This window comes from Euprymna scolopes, chromosome 10 (genome assembly GCF_053919585.1).
Source record: "Euprymna scolopes isolate OS-2025 chromosome 10, ASM5391958v1, whole genome shotgun sequence".
NCBI classification, from domain to species: domain Eukaryota; kingdom Metazoa; phylum Mollusca; class Cephalopoda; order Sepiida; family Sepiolidae; genus Euprymna; species Euprymna scolopes.
This window is the reverse complement of record NC_136491.1, coordinates 14,810,554-14,823,994: the sequence shown is the minus strand read 5'-3', so window position 1 is coordinate 14,823,994 and position 13,441 is coordinate 14,810,554. Positions and strand designations below refer to the sequence as shown.

General features: G+C 34.8%; 1 protein-coding gene and 1 pseudogene across 2 annotated transcripts in view; one reads left to right on the top strand and one right to left on the bottom strand.

Annotated features, from left to right (window-relative positions):
• Positions 1-13,441, bottom strand: part of LOC145285803 (protein NDNF-like) — a 280,481-nt gene that overhangs the window by 168,186 nt on the left and 98,854 nt on the right. The gene's annotated exons all lie outside the window — the stretch shown is intronic.
• On the top strand, positions 8,102-8,220 carry LOC145286628 (5S ribosomal RNA; annotated as a pseudogene).

Below are 13,441 nucleotides of genomic sequence, written 5' to 3'. Positions count from 1 at the left end.
AAATACTATCTCAAACTTATCTATCTCTCTATATATCTGATCGGTCTCCTTACCCGGACCAATGTGACTCTCTCTTTCCAGTTTTTCCAGTCTTTCGTCGGCTGCCTCAGATCTGCTGGATCACAGCTGACGTCATGTGCAATTTGCTGGATGTACGTGGATCTAGGTCGTCTTATGCTCTTGCGCCCATGCTGTGGAGTCCGCAGCAATACATTGATCACCAGCTCTTTCTTGCTCCTCTAGCAGTGACCAGCAACCAGTAGACGTCGCTCCCTTATAGTAGTAGATATGGCAGGTAAGTTGCCATAAAGTTGCTGCTTCGTGGGATGATCTTGTCAAGATATATTTAACACTGTTTATAGCCAAACCCAAAGGATAATTATTGCTACTTTCAGTGATAATCCTGCTACTACTATGATTTGTTGCTACATTCCTACCAACGTCAGGAATTTCTACGACGATCTTTTAACAATAGTAAGCTCAGTACCCGGACGTAATCTACTGACATGAATGCGCACATAGCACACGACAACAGGAAGCATAAGGTCTCCTTCTATGACTCCATGAACCGAAACGGAGAACATCTTCAAACTTTACTCTTCGAAAATAACCTACACTGCATAAATACACGTTTTCAGAAAAGGCGCCGTAAGCTCTGGAGCCATCAATACCCAAATGGAGTCCAAGGCACAGTTGGACTATCTTTTTATGAATAAGAAATGGATCAATAGCTCTCACAACTGTTAAGCTTTCAGCAGTTTTTATGGTATGTTTACTGATCATAGGATTGTAGTCTCTAAGTTGAAGTTAAGTCTACGGGCGAACAAAACTAAAAGTTCATTTAGACAACCTTACAACTGGCCAACAGTGTTACACGACAATCAGATCAAACAGGGATTCATAATTGTACTGCGAAACAAATTTGATGCTTTACAAGCACAAGAGCAGAAACCAACTGTTAACTCCACCAATGAAAACTTTGTTCGATCACACTAAGAAGTAGCAAAGGTTTGTATACCTCTGAAGCCCAAGATAAAGCGAAAAGTGGAAAATGAAATAATATGAAAACGTGAAATGTTGAAAGCAGCAAAAGGTTTCTATTCGTCAGAATACAAAGCAAAGGAAGCAAAGTTGTTCAAGAGTTCAATATGATGTACTTACCAAAACAATAAAAGTATGTTCAAGAACAAATAGATCAAATGCAGAATGCTACGGATAACAAACAATCATCTCTGGCTTTGCAAGTAGCAAATGTGATATCTGGGCGCAAACATTCTGCCAAAGCCCAGTTAAAGGCAAACTCTCTGAAAAATGCACGCCCTAAATTGAAAGGACACTTTGAAAAGCTACTTGGAAACGAACCAGTAGTGGTATTTCAAACTTAAGTAATGGAAAAATAGATCGGTGGATAAATCCTTAAAAAATAGATGATTGGCCGTATCTACAAATTATTATGCGGGTTACAGCTGTAGAAATACGGAAATTCTGAGTAGCGAAACCTCTTATCTCTGGTTCGAAACACGAGTGTCATTCCGTACAGAAATAAATGTCGTCATGTGATTGCTGTTATGCGTGTATGATTAATGCTTTTGGTTTTGTTGAAATGTTCATATTTGAGACTTGAAAGTTGCAAATAATCACTAAGTATTCTTTGGGGGGAATTAATGTAGTCTTTTAAGTAGTCAAACTCCCGCGAGGATAACGTTCCGTTTGATCGCTATGCTTGTGCTGATTTCGCCGTAGAAAAAAATATTTCTTTTTATCGGCGTTGAAGCAACAACTGATATGTTATTTAGGCGATCCACTGTACTATTGGTTACGTCATCCATTTGATTAAATGTTCCCAAATATTTTCATTTGATAGAGTTATAAAGTATTGCCTACTCATTTTACTAGCGGGGCTCGTGGAAATTCCACGGGTTTAATTGCCCGTGGAATTTCCACGAGACTCGGTATTAAAATAAGTAACTAATGCTTTATGACTCTATTAAATGAGTTTTCTTTTACTATTCTTCTTTCCAAAGAAGCCATACCACCTCTGAAGCGTAAGAGGCAACTGTGATAGAGTCTAGATTTACAGGAAGCAACCTAGTTTAAGAGTTTGTTTATATTATATTTAGTTTTGTGCACGTTGGTATAGTCGGGGAAACAGGTAGCTAGAGGGAATTCCAAAGTACAATGGTCTGAGTAAAGAAGCTGCTAGAGCATGAAATCTTCGAAGTCTGGGGACCTTTACAGTGAATGGATTTGATTTTTGCTAATTGGGTGGATCGGGGTTATTTACGTTGAGGGGATACAAGTTCAGAAAGTTCATCGGAGAACATTCCGTGGAAGTACCTGTAAAACAAGCGCAATTATGCATCGTGTTACCTATGTTGCAGGTGCTCGGCAGAGAGTTCGATGTTTATTAGATTTAAAATTCTTTTTATTGGCTCGTGCACCTGCCAAGACATGGAAACAATAGTCCACGTACTGGCGAATGATGGCTCTATAGAGAGATATTTGATTACATTTAGTCTAAACCAATAATAGTAAGGTTGCTAAACTCAGTTAATTTTGTTTTAGGTTTTATTAGCAATAGTAGCAGCCGCCTTTGGGTTTAAATTCACCAACCTAACTGATAGACAGTTTTCTCCCCTTGCACACAGATATATGCATTAAGTCGTATCCTTTTGATAGGACGCGCGTGCGCGCGCACACACACACGCATACACACACATATATATATACCTATAAAGTTGAGTTTTTTATCGCTCTGGCATTGATATAAAAAGCGTACTATTTCTATTTAAAAATTATTGAACAAAATATACTCAGTCATGAATATGCGAGGGACTTCATGAATGTTAACTAATTTGTATATTCCTTTGAAAAGCGATACTAGCACACATTCCGCAACCATCGGTACCCAAATCGACCCCCACACTGCAGCCAAATCAAACACCAGCACTAACACCCCAGCCACTCCTCCCCAACCGGGAAGAACCAGGGAAGAGGAGAAGCCAATCAGCATTTCCCTCTGGCCACGCGAAAAGAGACATCAAAGCCCTTCCCTTTAAATTGGGGGAGGATATATACAAAATTGACCCCCTGGTAGAGAAGAAATTTGAAGTCGTTGCTGGACTACCGACAGAAAGGGGAAAAGACACTGAATCCCCCAACAACTTCCAGGACGCAACCCTCGTAACAACCTTCATCAGATTGCTCGCTAGCCACAAAACCCCGGGTTTGCTAATGGTGGATGCTGCGAGGGAGGCAATTCCGGGAACGGAATTAGTTAAAGACAACGAACATTCCCTAGAGGAACTTTCGACCCAATGCAAGGGTCTCAATCCTGGTTCAGCCATCACTGTACATGGCACTTAAACTAACCTACCCGCTGGACGTCAGTAGCATTGCGCGCAGCGGACAACACAACACAAGGGAGCCAAATTTTCTGCCAAAAATAGATTAAAAGGCTTGCTCATGTCTAAATACACTTTATGTAAAATTTCAAATGTTTAGACCAAAAATTATTTGAGTAATTTGATAGAGACTGCAGACGTCATTTTTTAAAAAAACTTTGACTCTAATTTTGACTCCTTATCATTTATTGTTTTGGGCTCAAATCAAATTAAGTTTCATCATTGTCCAAGTAACCTACATCTAAAATTTCAAGTGTTTAGACACAAAATTGAACTTTGACCCATGACAGCAAAATTTCTGGCCGAAACCAATTAAAAAGATATTCCCAAATCTCAATAATCCTTATGTCAAATCTCGAGTCTGTAGATTGAAAATTGACAGAGTAGTTTGGTAGGGAAATGTACACATACAGACAGACACACAGACAATTTCATTTTTATAGATATATAAAAATATATATACACACACATTGAGCATTGAAAATTTTTAGTGATCCTATCAATTTTTTTATTCAAGGATGAAATGAGTATCATAGATCTTATTTGTTTAGATTATTTTTTCGCTTCTAATTTTTGTTTCCAGGTACGTTCACTGGTTTCGTGACATTGATCTATTAATTGCCCACAAACGGACCTTAGTTATACACAACAATGTAGAAAATACAATACATACACGCACGTGCATTAACGACCATAACAAAGTTAGCTTAATCGTAAGCATGCTCCATCATCAATTTGTTAAAAATCACTTCACTCACTTAACAAACTTAAAAGTCGTTAAACGACTGAAACGCTTGTCATGAGCAACAGAGCGCGTTTAAAATTAACGGAAGCGTTTAAACTTAACGGAAGCGTTTAAATTAACGGAAGCGTTTAAATTAACGGAAGCGTTTAAATTAATGGAAGTGTTTAAATTAACGGAAGCGTTTAAATTAACGGAAGCGTTTAAAATTAACGGAAGCGTTTAAAATTAACGGAAGCGTTTAAAATTAATGGAAGTGTTTAAATTAACGGAAGCGTTTAAAATTAATGGAAGCGTTTAAAATTAATGGAAGCGTTTAAATTAATGGAAGCGTTTAAAATTAACGGAAGCGTTTAAATTAACGGAAGCGTTTAAAATTAACGGAAGCGTTTAAAATTAACGGAAGCGTTTAAATTAACGGAAGCGTTTAAATTAACGGAAGCGTTTAAAATTAATGGAAGCGTTTAAAATTAACGGAAGCGTTTAAATTAACGGAAGCGTTTAAAATTAACGGAAGCGTTTAAATTAACGGAAGCGTTTAAATTAACGGAAGCGTTTAAATTAACGGGAGCGTTTAAAATTAACGGAAGCGTTTAAATTAACGGAAGCGTTTAAAATTAACGGAAGCGTTTTAAATTAACGGAAGCGTTTAAATTAACGGAAGCGTTTAAATTAACGGAAGCGTTTAAAATTAACGGAAGCGTTTAAATTAACGGAAGCGTTTAAAATTAACGGAAGCGTTTAAATTAACGGAAGCGTTTAAAATTAACGGAAGCGTTTAAAATTAACGGAAGCGTTTAAATTAACGGAAGCGTTTAAAATTAACGGAAGCGTTTAAATTAACGGAAGCGTTTAAAATTAACGGAAGCGTTTAAATTAACGGAAGCGTTTAAAATTAACGGAAGCGTTTAAAATTAACGGAAGCGTTTAAATTAACGGAAACGCTTAAAATTAACGGAAGCGTTTAAAATTAACGGAAGCGTTTAAAATTAACGGAAGCGTTTAAATGAAAGATTTGAAAAAATAAAGATTACTTGATTTGCATAATTTCGAGTGACGCTCCTAATAAACAAAGAAACCATGTGATTTTTATGAAATACTAACCTTCAATAATCACGTTCACATAGTCACGTTGATACACCGGTTTCTGTTAGATCACCTAGGTTAAGCGAAGTTGAGCTTGTTCAGTGCAAGACGGGTAACCATTTTTTAAACACTAAATACTGCATATAATCCCTCATAACCCGGTTATACACGAGAACTGGGGACCGTATTTGTATTTCCCATAAATTTTTACTTTCAGTAGAAGGGCGAATTCCACAAAAAGTTGTATTAATGGTCATTCATTCAACCTTTAGATGACATACGTAAAATATTGAACACAATCGGAATATTTATGGTGTGGCTAAAACATTGCTTTCTGATGTGAAAAATTGAAAAATACTGTTCAAGCAAAGCAATAACTTAAGTTTTATTAGACTCTGATCCGTCGGCAGCAGCAGTTAAGGGGTGATATGATGACTTTAATCGTGGTTGTACAGATACACATGATGTTGAATGCACAGGTCACCCAAATTTGGCAGTTGTCATGGAAAAAAAACCAACAAAACAAACAAAAAAGTCCACAAACTCGTTTGACCAATCATAAATTGATATTGCGTAAGATAGCAGAGAAGGTATATATCTCAGGAAGTAATATTCGTACTATTCTGCATAAGCTAGCGGCAATCACCCTAGATAAGTTGAACCGGCTTCCTTTTAAGGAAGAAATGTCAAGGGAATATTAAATTTAAAAGCAGTTCCCAGTCTCATGTATATCCCGGCCTGGGAAGATAACGACGGCAGGTTTTTGCAGTTCTCGTAGGGAGGTGTTGACATCCCCTACATACAGCGCCTGGTATTCCCAAATGGTCACCCATCTGGTACTGACCAAGGTCAACGTTACTTAACTTCGGTGATTTAATCAGAACAACGTGATTATGTCGTATATTCCGCATGAACATTTATTAACGAGAAGGCTCTGTTCAAAGTTTGCGCCGCGTTTACTCATAGTCGATCAAAACGCATCGATGATTCTGAGATATGTTTTCAACTGTTTCAACTAAAAAAAAAATGAGTTTTTGCGTCAATATGTGACAAACAGGGATCGAACGCTTCACTCCAGAGACAATTTAGCAGTCTGCTAAGTGGAAAGCAGGGAGTGAAAACTTTTCAAAGCGACTAAAGATGCAAACATCAGCAGGTAAGGTTTTGGTCTCATTATTTTACAAATATTATATAACATTATTGGTACATTCGAAGGTAGAAATCGCAAAAAAAAAAACAAACATTCATAAGTGAAGAAGAAGAAGAAGAAGAAGAAGAAGAAGAAGAAAGAAGTGGTCTTTTACCAAGACAATACACTATGTCAGAAGTCGATCGCAATGATAGTAAAACTACATAAATTTCACTTCAAATTTCTTCTGCACCCACCTTAATCTCCAAATCAAGCCCCAGTGAGTACTGGCTGCTTGCAGACCTCTAAAGAATACTGCATTAAGAAGTGTTTTTTTTTACTTGGGTGGTCAACACTTATCATGGCCAAAAGGCCACCTTAGGGTAAGGGTCAAATGTTGGGTAGATGGTGAGACAACATGATCAGTTATGGCGGAACTTGGGTAGGGCGTACATTATTTTAGAGAACGGATCAATAGGAATTTCGTCACATTAGACTTGAATACGACCGAAAACTAAGTGTAGTTTGAGCACAAAGGTAAATTGTTCTACATAAATGGCGTCGGAGTTTTATTATAATTATTATTTTATTTTTTTCGAATTAGTCCATCGGACAAATTTTTCCTTGTAATATATAATAATCAAGAGAGGATGAATTCTATAATAATACATACGCAATCTGCATAAATTAAAATATCATGTTTAAGCGTATTGTACGACCGGGCTATGCCGGGCTACGCAGGGCTACTAGCTAGTATAGCATTAAAAGTTTGAAGGAATAAACCGCCCAAAACGGCCACGAATGAAGAAAGAAAAGGGGTGCTCTCTCACCAATACAATACACCATGTCATGTCGATAGCAACGATGGCAAAAGAACATACATTATTAGACTTACACGAAAGACACTCGTCTAGCTAAAACCACTATCAATAATTTCCCCCACTCTTTATCTGTGCCTAAACTTAAACGTAAATTCCATGGATAAGGCTTCTTTCTTAGAACTGCCTGTGGAACTCTCTTCCGTCTGTCTGTTTTCCAGCTGACTACAATTTGGTCGTTTTCAAGTCCAACGTAAAAAAATTCTTGATGAGCCGCCCCCTAAGTAATCCAATTTACCAAATTTCAACTCCTAACGATTATTACGATATTATCCCATTGATTACTGTATACTCTTTAACCCTTATCTTCGAGTGGCCTCCGGGCCTTGATATGTGTTGCGTCCTATGTAAAAAAAAAACGATTGAAGACTGTTTTTTGAACACTATCTAGGAGAGAGAGAGAGAGAGAGAGAGAGAGAGAGAGAGAGAGAGAGAGAGAGAGAGAGAGAGAGAGAGAGAGAGAGAGAGACGGGGGGTAATAGTATTCAGGCCAGATGTGACGGCAATATTACATGGATGTGCAAATGAAGGCTGTAGATGTATAGGATGCTAGTAAGTACGGGAGATTTTCTAACCCGGTAAAGAGTGTCAACTATCTATGCAGCAGATTTGGCATTATCTTTTCCATATATATTCCAATTCATCTCACCTGGATGTTTCATTGGGGAGTTTGAATGTTTGATTCCCAGATGCGGTGTTACTGTCCATGGCAAACAGTGTCTTGGAAAGTTTCTCATAATTCTTAAAGGAAAGGCGCTTTGCCTGAATAGCATTGAGTGCTACTGTTCATTAACTCGAATACAGATTGGATGATATTTCTAAGGATTCAGTCGTTACATTCCATATGAGTGCATTCGGTTCGTCATACAGCATAATCACGTTGACACACCGGTTCCCGTCAGATCACCGAAGTTAAGCAACGTTGAGCCTGGTCAATACTAAAATGGGTGACCAATTTGGGAAGTCCAGGTGCTGTATGTAGAAGGACGTCGACACCTCCCTGCAAAAAGTTGCAAAAACCTAACGTCGTCATCTCTCCTAACGGGGATATACATGCGATTGGGTACCGGTTGTGAATTTCATACTCCCATGAAACTTCCTCCTTCGGAGGAAGCCGGTTAAACCTTGAATAGGGCTGGTGCTGACTGCACACATTCTGTTCATCCTTGTCGAAAATAGAACGTGGTGTCATCAGTAAAAATACCCATCTCGGACACAATTATATGAGCGAGGTCTTTTATGAAAATCAGGAATAATGATTGTCTAAGAATCAACCCCTGTAGTACATCCGCATCAATGTGCGTCTTGCGTTTAGCTAAGAATGATCAAACTATATTCAGTATTCGCGCAATAATACTGCACGAATTTATATATATAGCCGCCCTGAGTAGTTCGGTCGTAAACTACGCATAAATATTATATTTTAATTCATACAGAAACTGAGACATATGCATGCGAGTATTATGTTTTTTCTAAACAGTTCACTTCTTGTAAGTAAGTAAAAAAAAAAATATTCGCGCTGAGATCGAAACCAAAAGTGCGATAATCATTAGGCCAGCTTTACACTGTCTTTAAGAAGTGTTTTCACACCTACTTATTCTTAACATAGGTAATATGTCACGTGAACTATTCACGTATGCGCGTTCGTGAAACAGTTGCAGCAGATAAAAATCCGATGACCTGCACGTACCAATATTTTTATTTGGACTCCTTAGCAGCCGTTTTTTCCAGATTAAAACTGATTTAAAATTTTTCCACGTGTCTGAATACCCTATATACAAAAATTTCAAGTCTGTAGATAAAAAATTCGTTGAGGTTGAGATTAGTCCTCACACACATATTTTCACTTACTAGCTGTACCCGGCCACGCGTTACTGTAGCTCAGTGTGGTGAAACGAAGGAAGAAAGAGAAAGTGTATGTTTCGTATTTGCGTCATTTTACAATATTTTTTGGGTACACAAAATAGTTGTTATAAAGGTTTGTCTGATTTCCCCTCTTTACAACACATCATCAGAAATAAATTAATCTATATAATTATTCTAGGTTAATATTTTTCAAAGCTGTAACAATCAATAAATATAGCGAGGTTCATACAAGAGTGCTCACTATCAGTGCAGGGCAAGATATACTTTTTATTTGTTTTACATAACATTTATATGTCGTTACAGATTCATGAGTATGTTTCGGTCAGTAGTGAGTAATTAGAAACCTCTGCATCCGATGGTGCTTATACAAACACTCTACTTTTGTGTAAGCAGCATCACTCGAAGATGTCCCTAGTTACGTGTAACTGGCTAACCGAAACATGCTCATGAATGTGTAGCGACATATTAATCGCTATGCAAAACAAATAAAAAGTGTATATATATATATAAATAAAGTATTTATATATCTATATATAAACACAAGTGTATATATATATATATATATATATATAAAGTGTATATATATAAAATAAGTATATATATATATATAAAGTGTATATGCATATATAATAAGTGTATATATATATATAAAGTGTGTGTATATATGTAAAGTGTATATATATCTATAAAAGTGTGTATATATATATAAATTGTATATATATATATAAAGTGTATATATATAATGTATATATACACAAACAAAGTGTCTCTCTCTATATATACATAAAGTGAGTATATATATATATACATACATATATATATATATATATATATATATATATATATATAATTAGTTTAAAAAAAAAGAAATCCAGCAGAGTGCTCAGTTATCAGGAAATTCCGAATATAAGACGTATTTTTATTTATAAAATATTATATATATATATATATATATATATATGTATATATGTATATATGTATATATATATATATATATATATATATATATATATATATATATAAAGTACTTCAACTGTGTAAAGGTGAATTAACGATTGTGGATTTATTCATTTAGAAGACGCAACTTTTATATTTCCAGGACATTTATTCTCAAATGACAAACATATAATCTATCTATCTATCTATCTATCTATCTATCTATCTATCTATCTATCTATCTATCTATCTATCTATCTATATAATTATAAAACTCAAATGAATTTGTAACGGGTGTTGTAACCCAACTTTCGGTTTACAACTTCCGGTTGCGTACATAAACAAATAATCAACGCGACAATAAAACATATTGTCTTACTGTGTACGTTTTCAGCGTCCCAATCATTTTTTTTATCGCGTTTAAATCATCCAAATAAACAGTTGTTAATATTTTCTGCATTTTTTTTACCTCGTTCATTTCCGTATTACGTTTAAGTTTTTTTAACGCAATTTTATTACAAATGAATCTACTTTAACTCGTTGACAACCATAAGAGCATTTTACAACGGCGATTTATCCACCGCCTTGATTTTTTAAAAAATGTATTCTCCATTTTTTAACAAACCTTTCTTAAAAAAACATTCGTACATTTTCTTTTACACTACCAACATAAATAAATAACCCCGAAAATATGTTTTTTTTTAATTTGCGTTACGAATAAATAATCAACGTGACAATAAAACGTATTGTCTTACTGTGTCCGTTTTCACCGTCCCAATTGTTTTTTTTCGTGTTTAAATTAAAAGATATAGCAAAATTTGAATTTAACTTTAAGTATTATGGTATCTGTTCAGTGCATATTTATCTATTAGTATCGAAAACCACTTATAATTTAATAGCTGTAAGTTTTTTTTCAAGCATCAACAATTATAAACAGAACGACTAATAGAAATCTATCTATATTCTTATTTCATTTTAATATACTTTCATAGAAACGTTTCTGTTATGCCACAAAAAACTATTTTCTTTACGTCACAAGTGTCACACTCAATTCCATAGCTAATATAGCATACTAACCCAACGGGTCACGGTTAGCCTAGTATATCTATAAAAGTGAAATTGCATGTGTGTGTGTATCTGTGTGTGTACATTTCCCTACCAAACTACTTTGTCAATTTTCCATCTACAGAATCGAGATTTGACATAAAGAGTGTTGAGATTTGGGAAAATTTTTTTAATTGGTTTTCGGCCAGAAATTTTTCTGTCAAGGGGTCAAAGTTAACCGATTTGATCTCTGAAAACTCTACCAAATTCCTCCGCCAATTTTAGGTCTAAACACTTGAACTTTTAGATGAAGGTTACTTGAACATGGATCAAACGTTTTCATTTGATTTGAGCCCAAAACAATAAATGTAAAGGGGGCAAAGTCAAAAAGATTTAACCTTTGCGGTCTCTACCAAATTACTCAGCCAATTTTTAGTCTAAACATTTAAAATTTTACATCAAATGTATGTAGACATAGGCCAAGCTTTTTAATCGGGTTTTGGCCGAAAATTTGGCTGCCAAGGGTTCAAAATTCAAAAGATTTGACTTTTGCGGTCTCTAGCAAACTATTCAGCCAATTTTGTGCCTAAACACTTGAAATTTTACATAAAGGGTACTCAGACATGCTGCAAGCTTTTTAATAAAATTTTGGGACGAAACTTCGGCTGCCAAGACTCTTTGCAGACTCTACCAAACTCCTCTGCCAATTTGGGATCTAAACACTTGACATTTTAGATATAGGTTCCATAGATACGAATCAAACTTTTTAATATATATATATATATATATATATATATATATATATATATATATATATATATGCATATGCACATAAAGTTATGCACAGGACATGGGGCCCGAGCAAATCCGGGTCGAACTGCTAGTATAATTATAAAGCTAAACACAATGAAATTGAAATTAAAAAAATAAAATACAAATGAAGTAATCTGGAAAAATATAGCATACTTTCATTAACAAAATTGCAAATCTTACAGAGAAAAGGCGTAATGGAATTAAATTATATTCATAGTCGACGATGAAGATTGACACATTTTGTAAAAAATATAAAAAAGAACATGTAAACCAAGAATCACCTTCACGTTATTTTCAAATACGGCAACTTTTAACGGCGATTGCAATTCGTCCAGAATCACTTAATACTGATCTTCTTTTTTTTTTTTTTTAATTAAAATCAGTTGATAACATTAAACAAAAATGAATTTGTTCATTGTTTGATAGATTATTATATCAATTTTGAAAGAACGCAGTGTAACATCTATTTTTAAATATTTATCTAATGTTAATTGCTATTGATTTGCATATCACAAATGCTTAAATATGTTGCTGACACGTTTTAATCTATTTTCTTTTAATTTCAATCGCGATAAAATACACTTGTGTAGATTCGTTTTGACAATGGCCGATTAATAACATTATTTCTGATTATATTAAACGGATTTAAGGTAGAAGTGTGATGTAGTTTGGTTGATTTTACAGCGTATCAACCCTTTTCAGATCATCTAATGTTGACTTCAGCCATTTTAGTAAAAGCACTTCAAGTAATCTGTAAATATTTGAATATATTTGTCTGTAGGCAAACGAAACGATACATTCTATGTGGTCCATACATTCTATGCAAGTCCATACATTCTATATAGTCCATACATTCTATATAGTCCATACATTCTATATAGTCAATAGATTCTATATAGTCAATAGATTCTATATAGTCAATAGATTCTATATATCCATAGATTCTATATAGTCTATAGATTCTATGTAGTCTATAGATTCTATGTAGTCCATACATTCTATGTAGTCCATATATTCTATATAGTCCATATATTCTATATAGTCCATATATTCTATATAGTCAATAGATTCTATATAGTCAATAGATTCTATATAGTCAATAGATTCTATATAGTCAATAGATTCTATATAGTCCATATATTCTATATAGTCAATAGATTCTATATAGTCCATACATTCTATATAGTCAATAGATTCTATATAGTCAATAGATTCTATATAGTCAATAGATTCTATATATCCATAGATTCTATATAGTCTATAGATTCTATGTAGTCTATAGATAGGACTCGGATATGTTCTACTATTCCTGGTCAGAGTAAACCTAGGAGTACTGAAAACTAATGGTGACGAAACTCTCCAAAATTCTTAAAGTGCGGCCTTGTTACCGGAAGTAGTTTACGATCATATCCAAGGTTAAGTGGAGGAAGAAAGGTAGGAAGAAAAAAAAGTAGAAAATGCTGGAAAATATAATGTACGCGCGTGCGTGCGCATGTGGAGGAGTGAAGACTTTGCTTAAGGATTTCCGAAGCAGTTGAGTTCA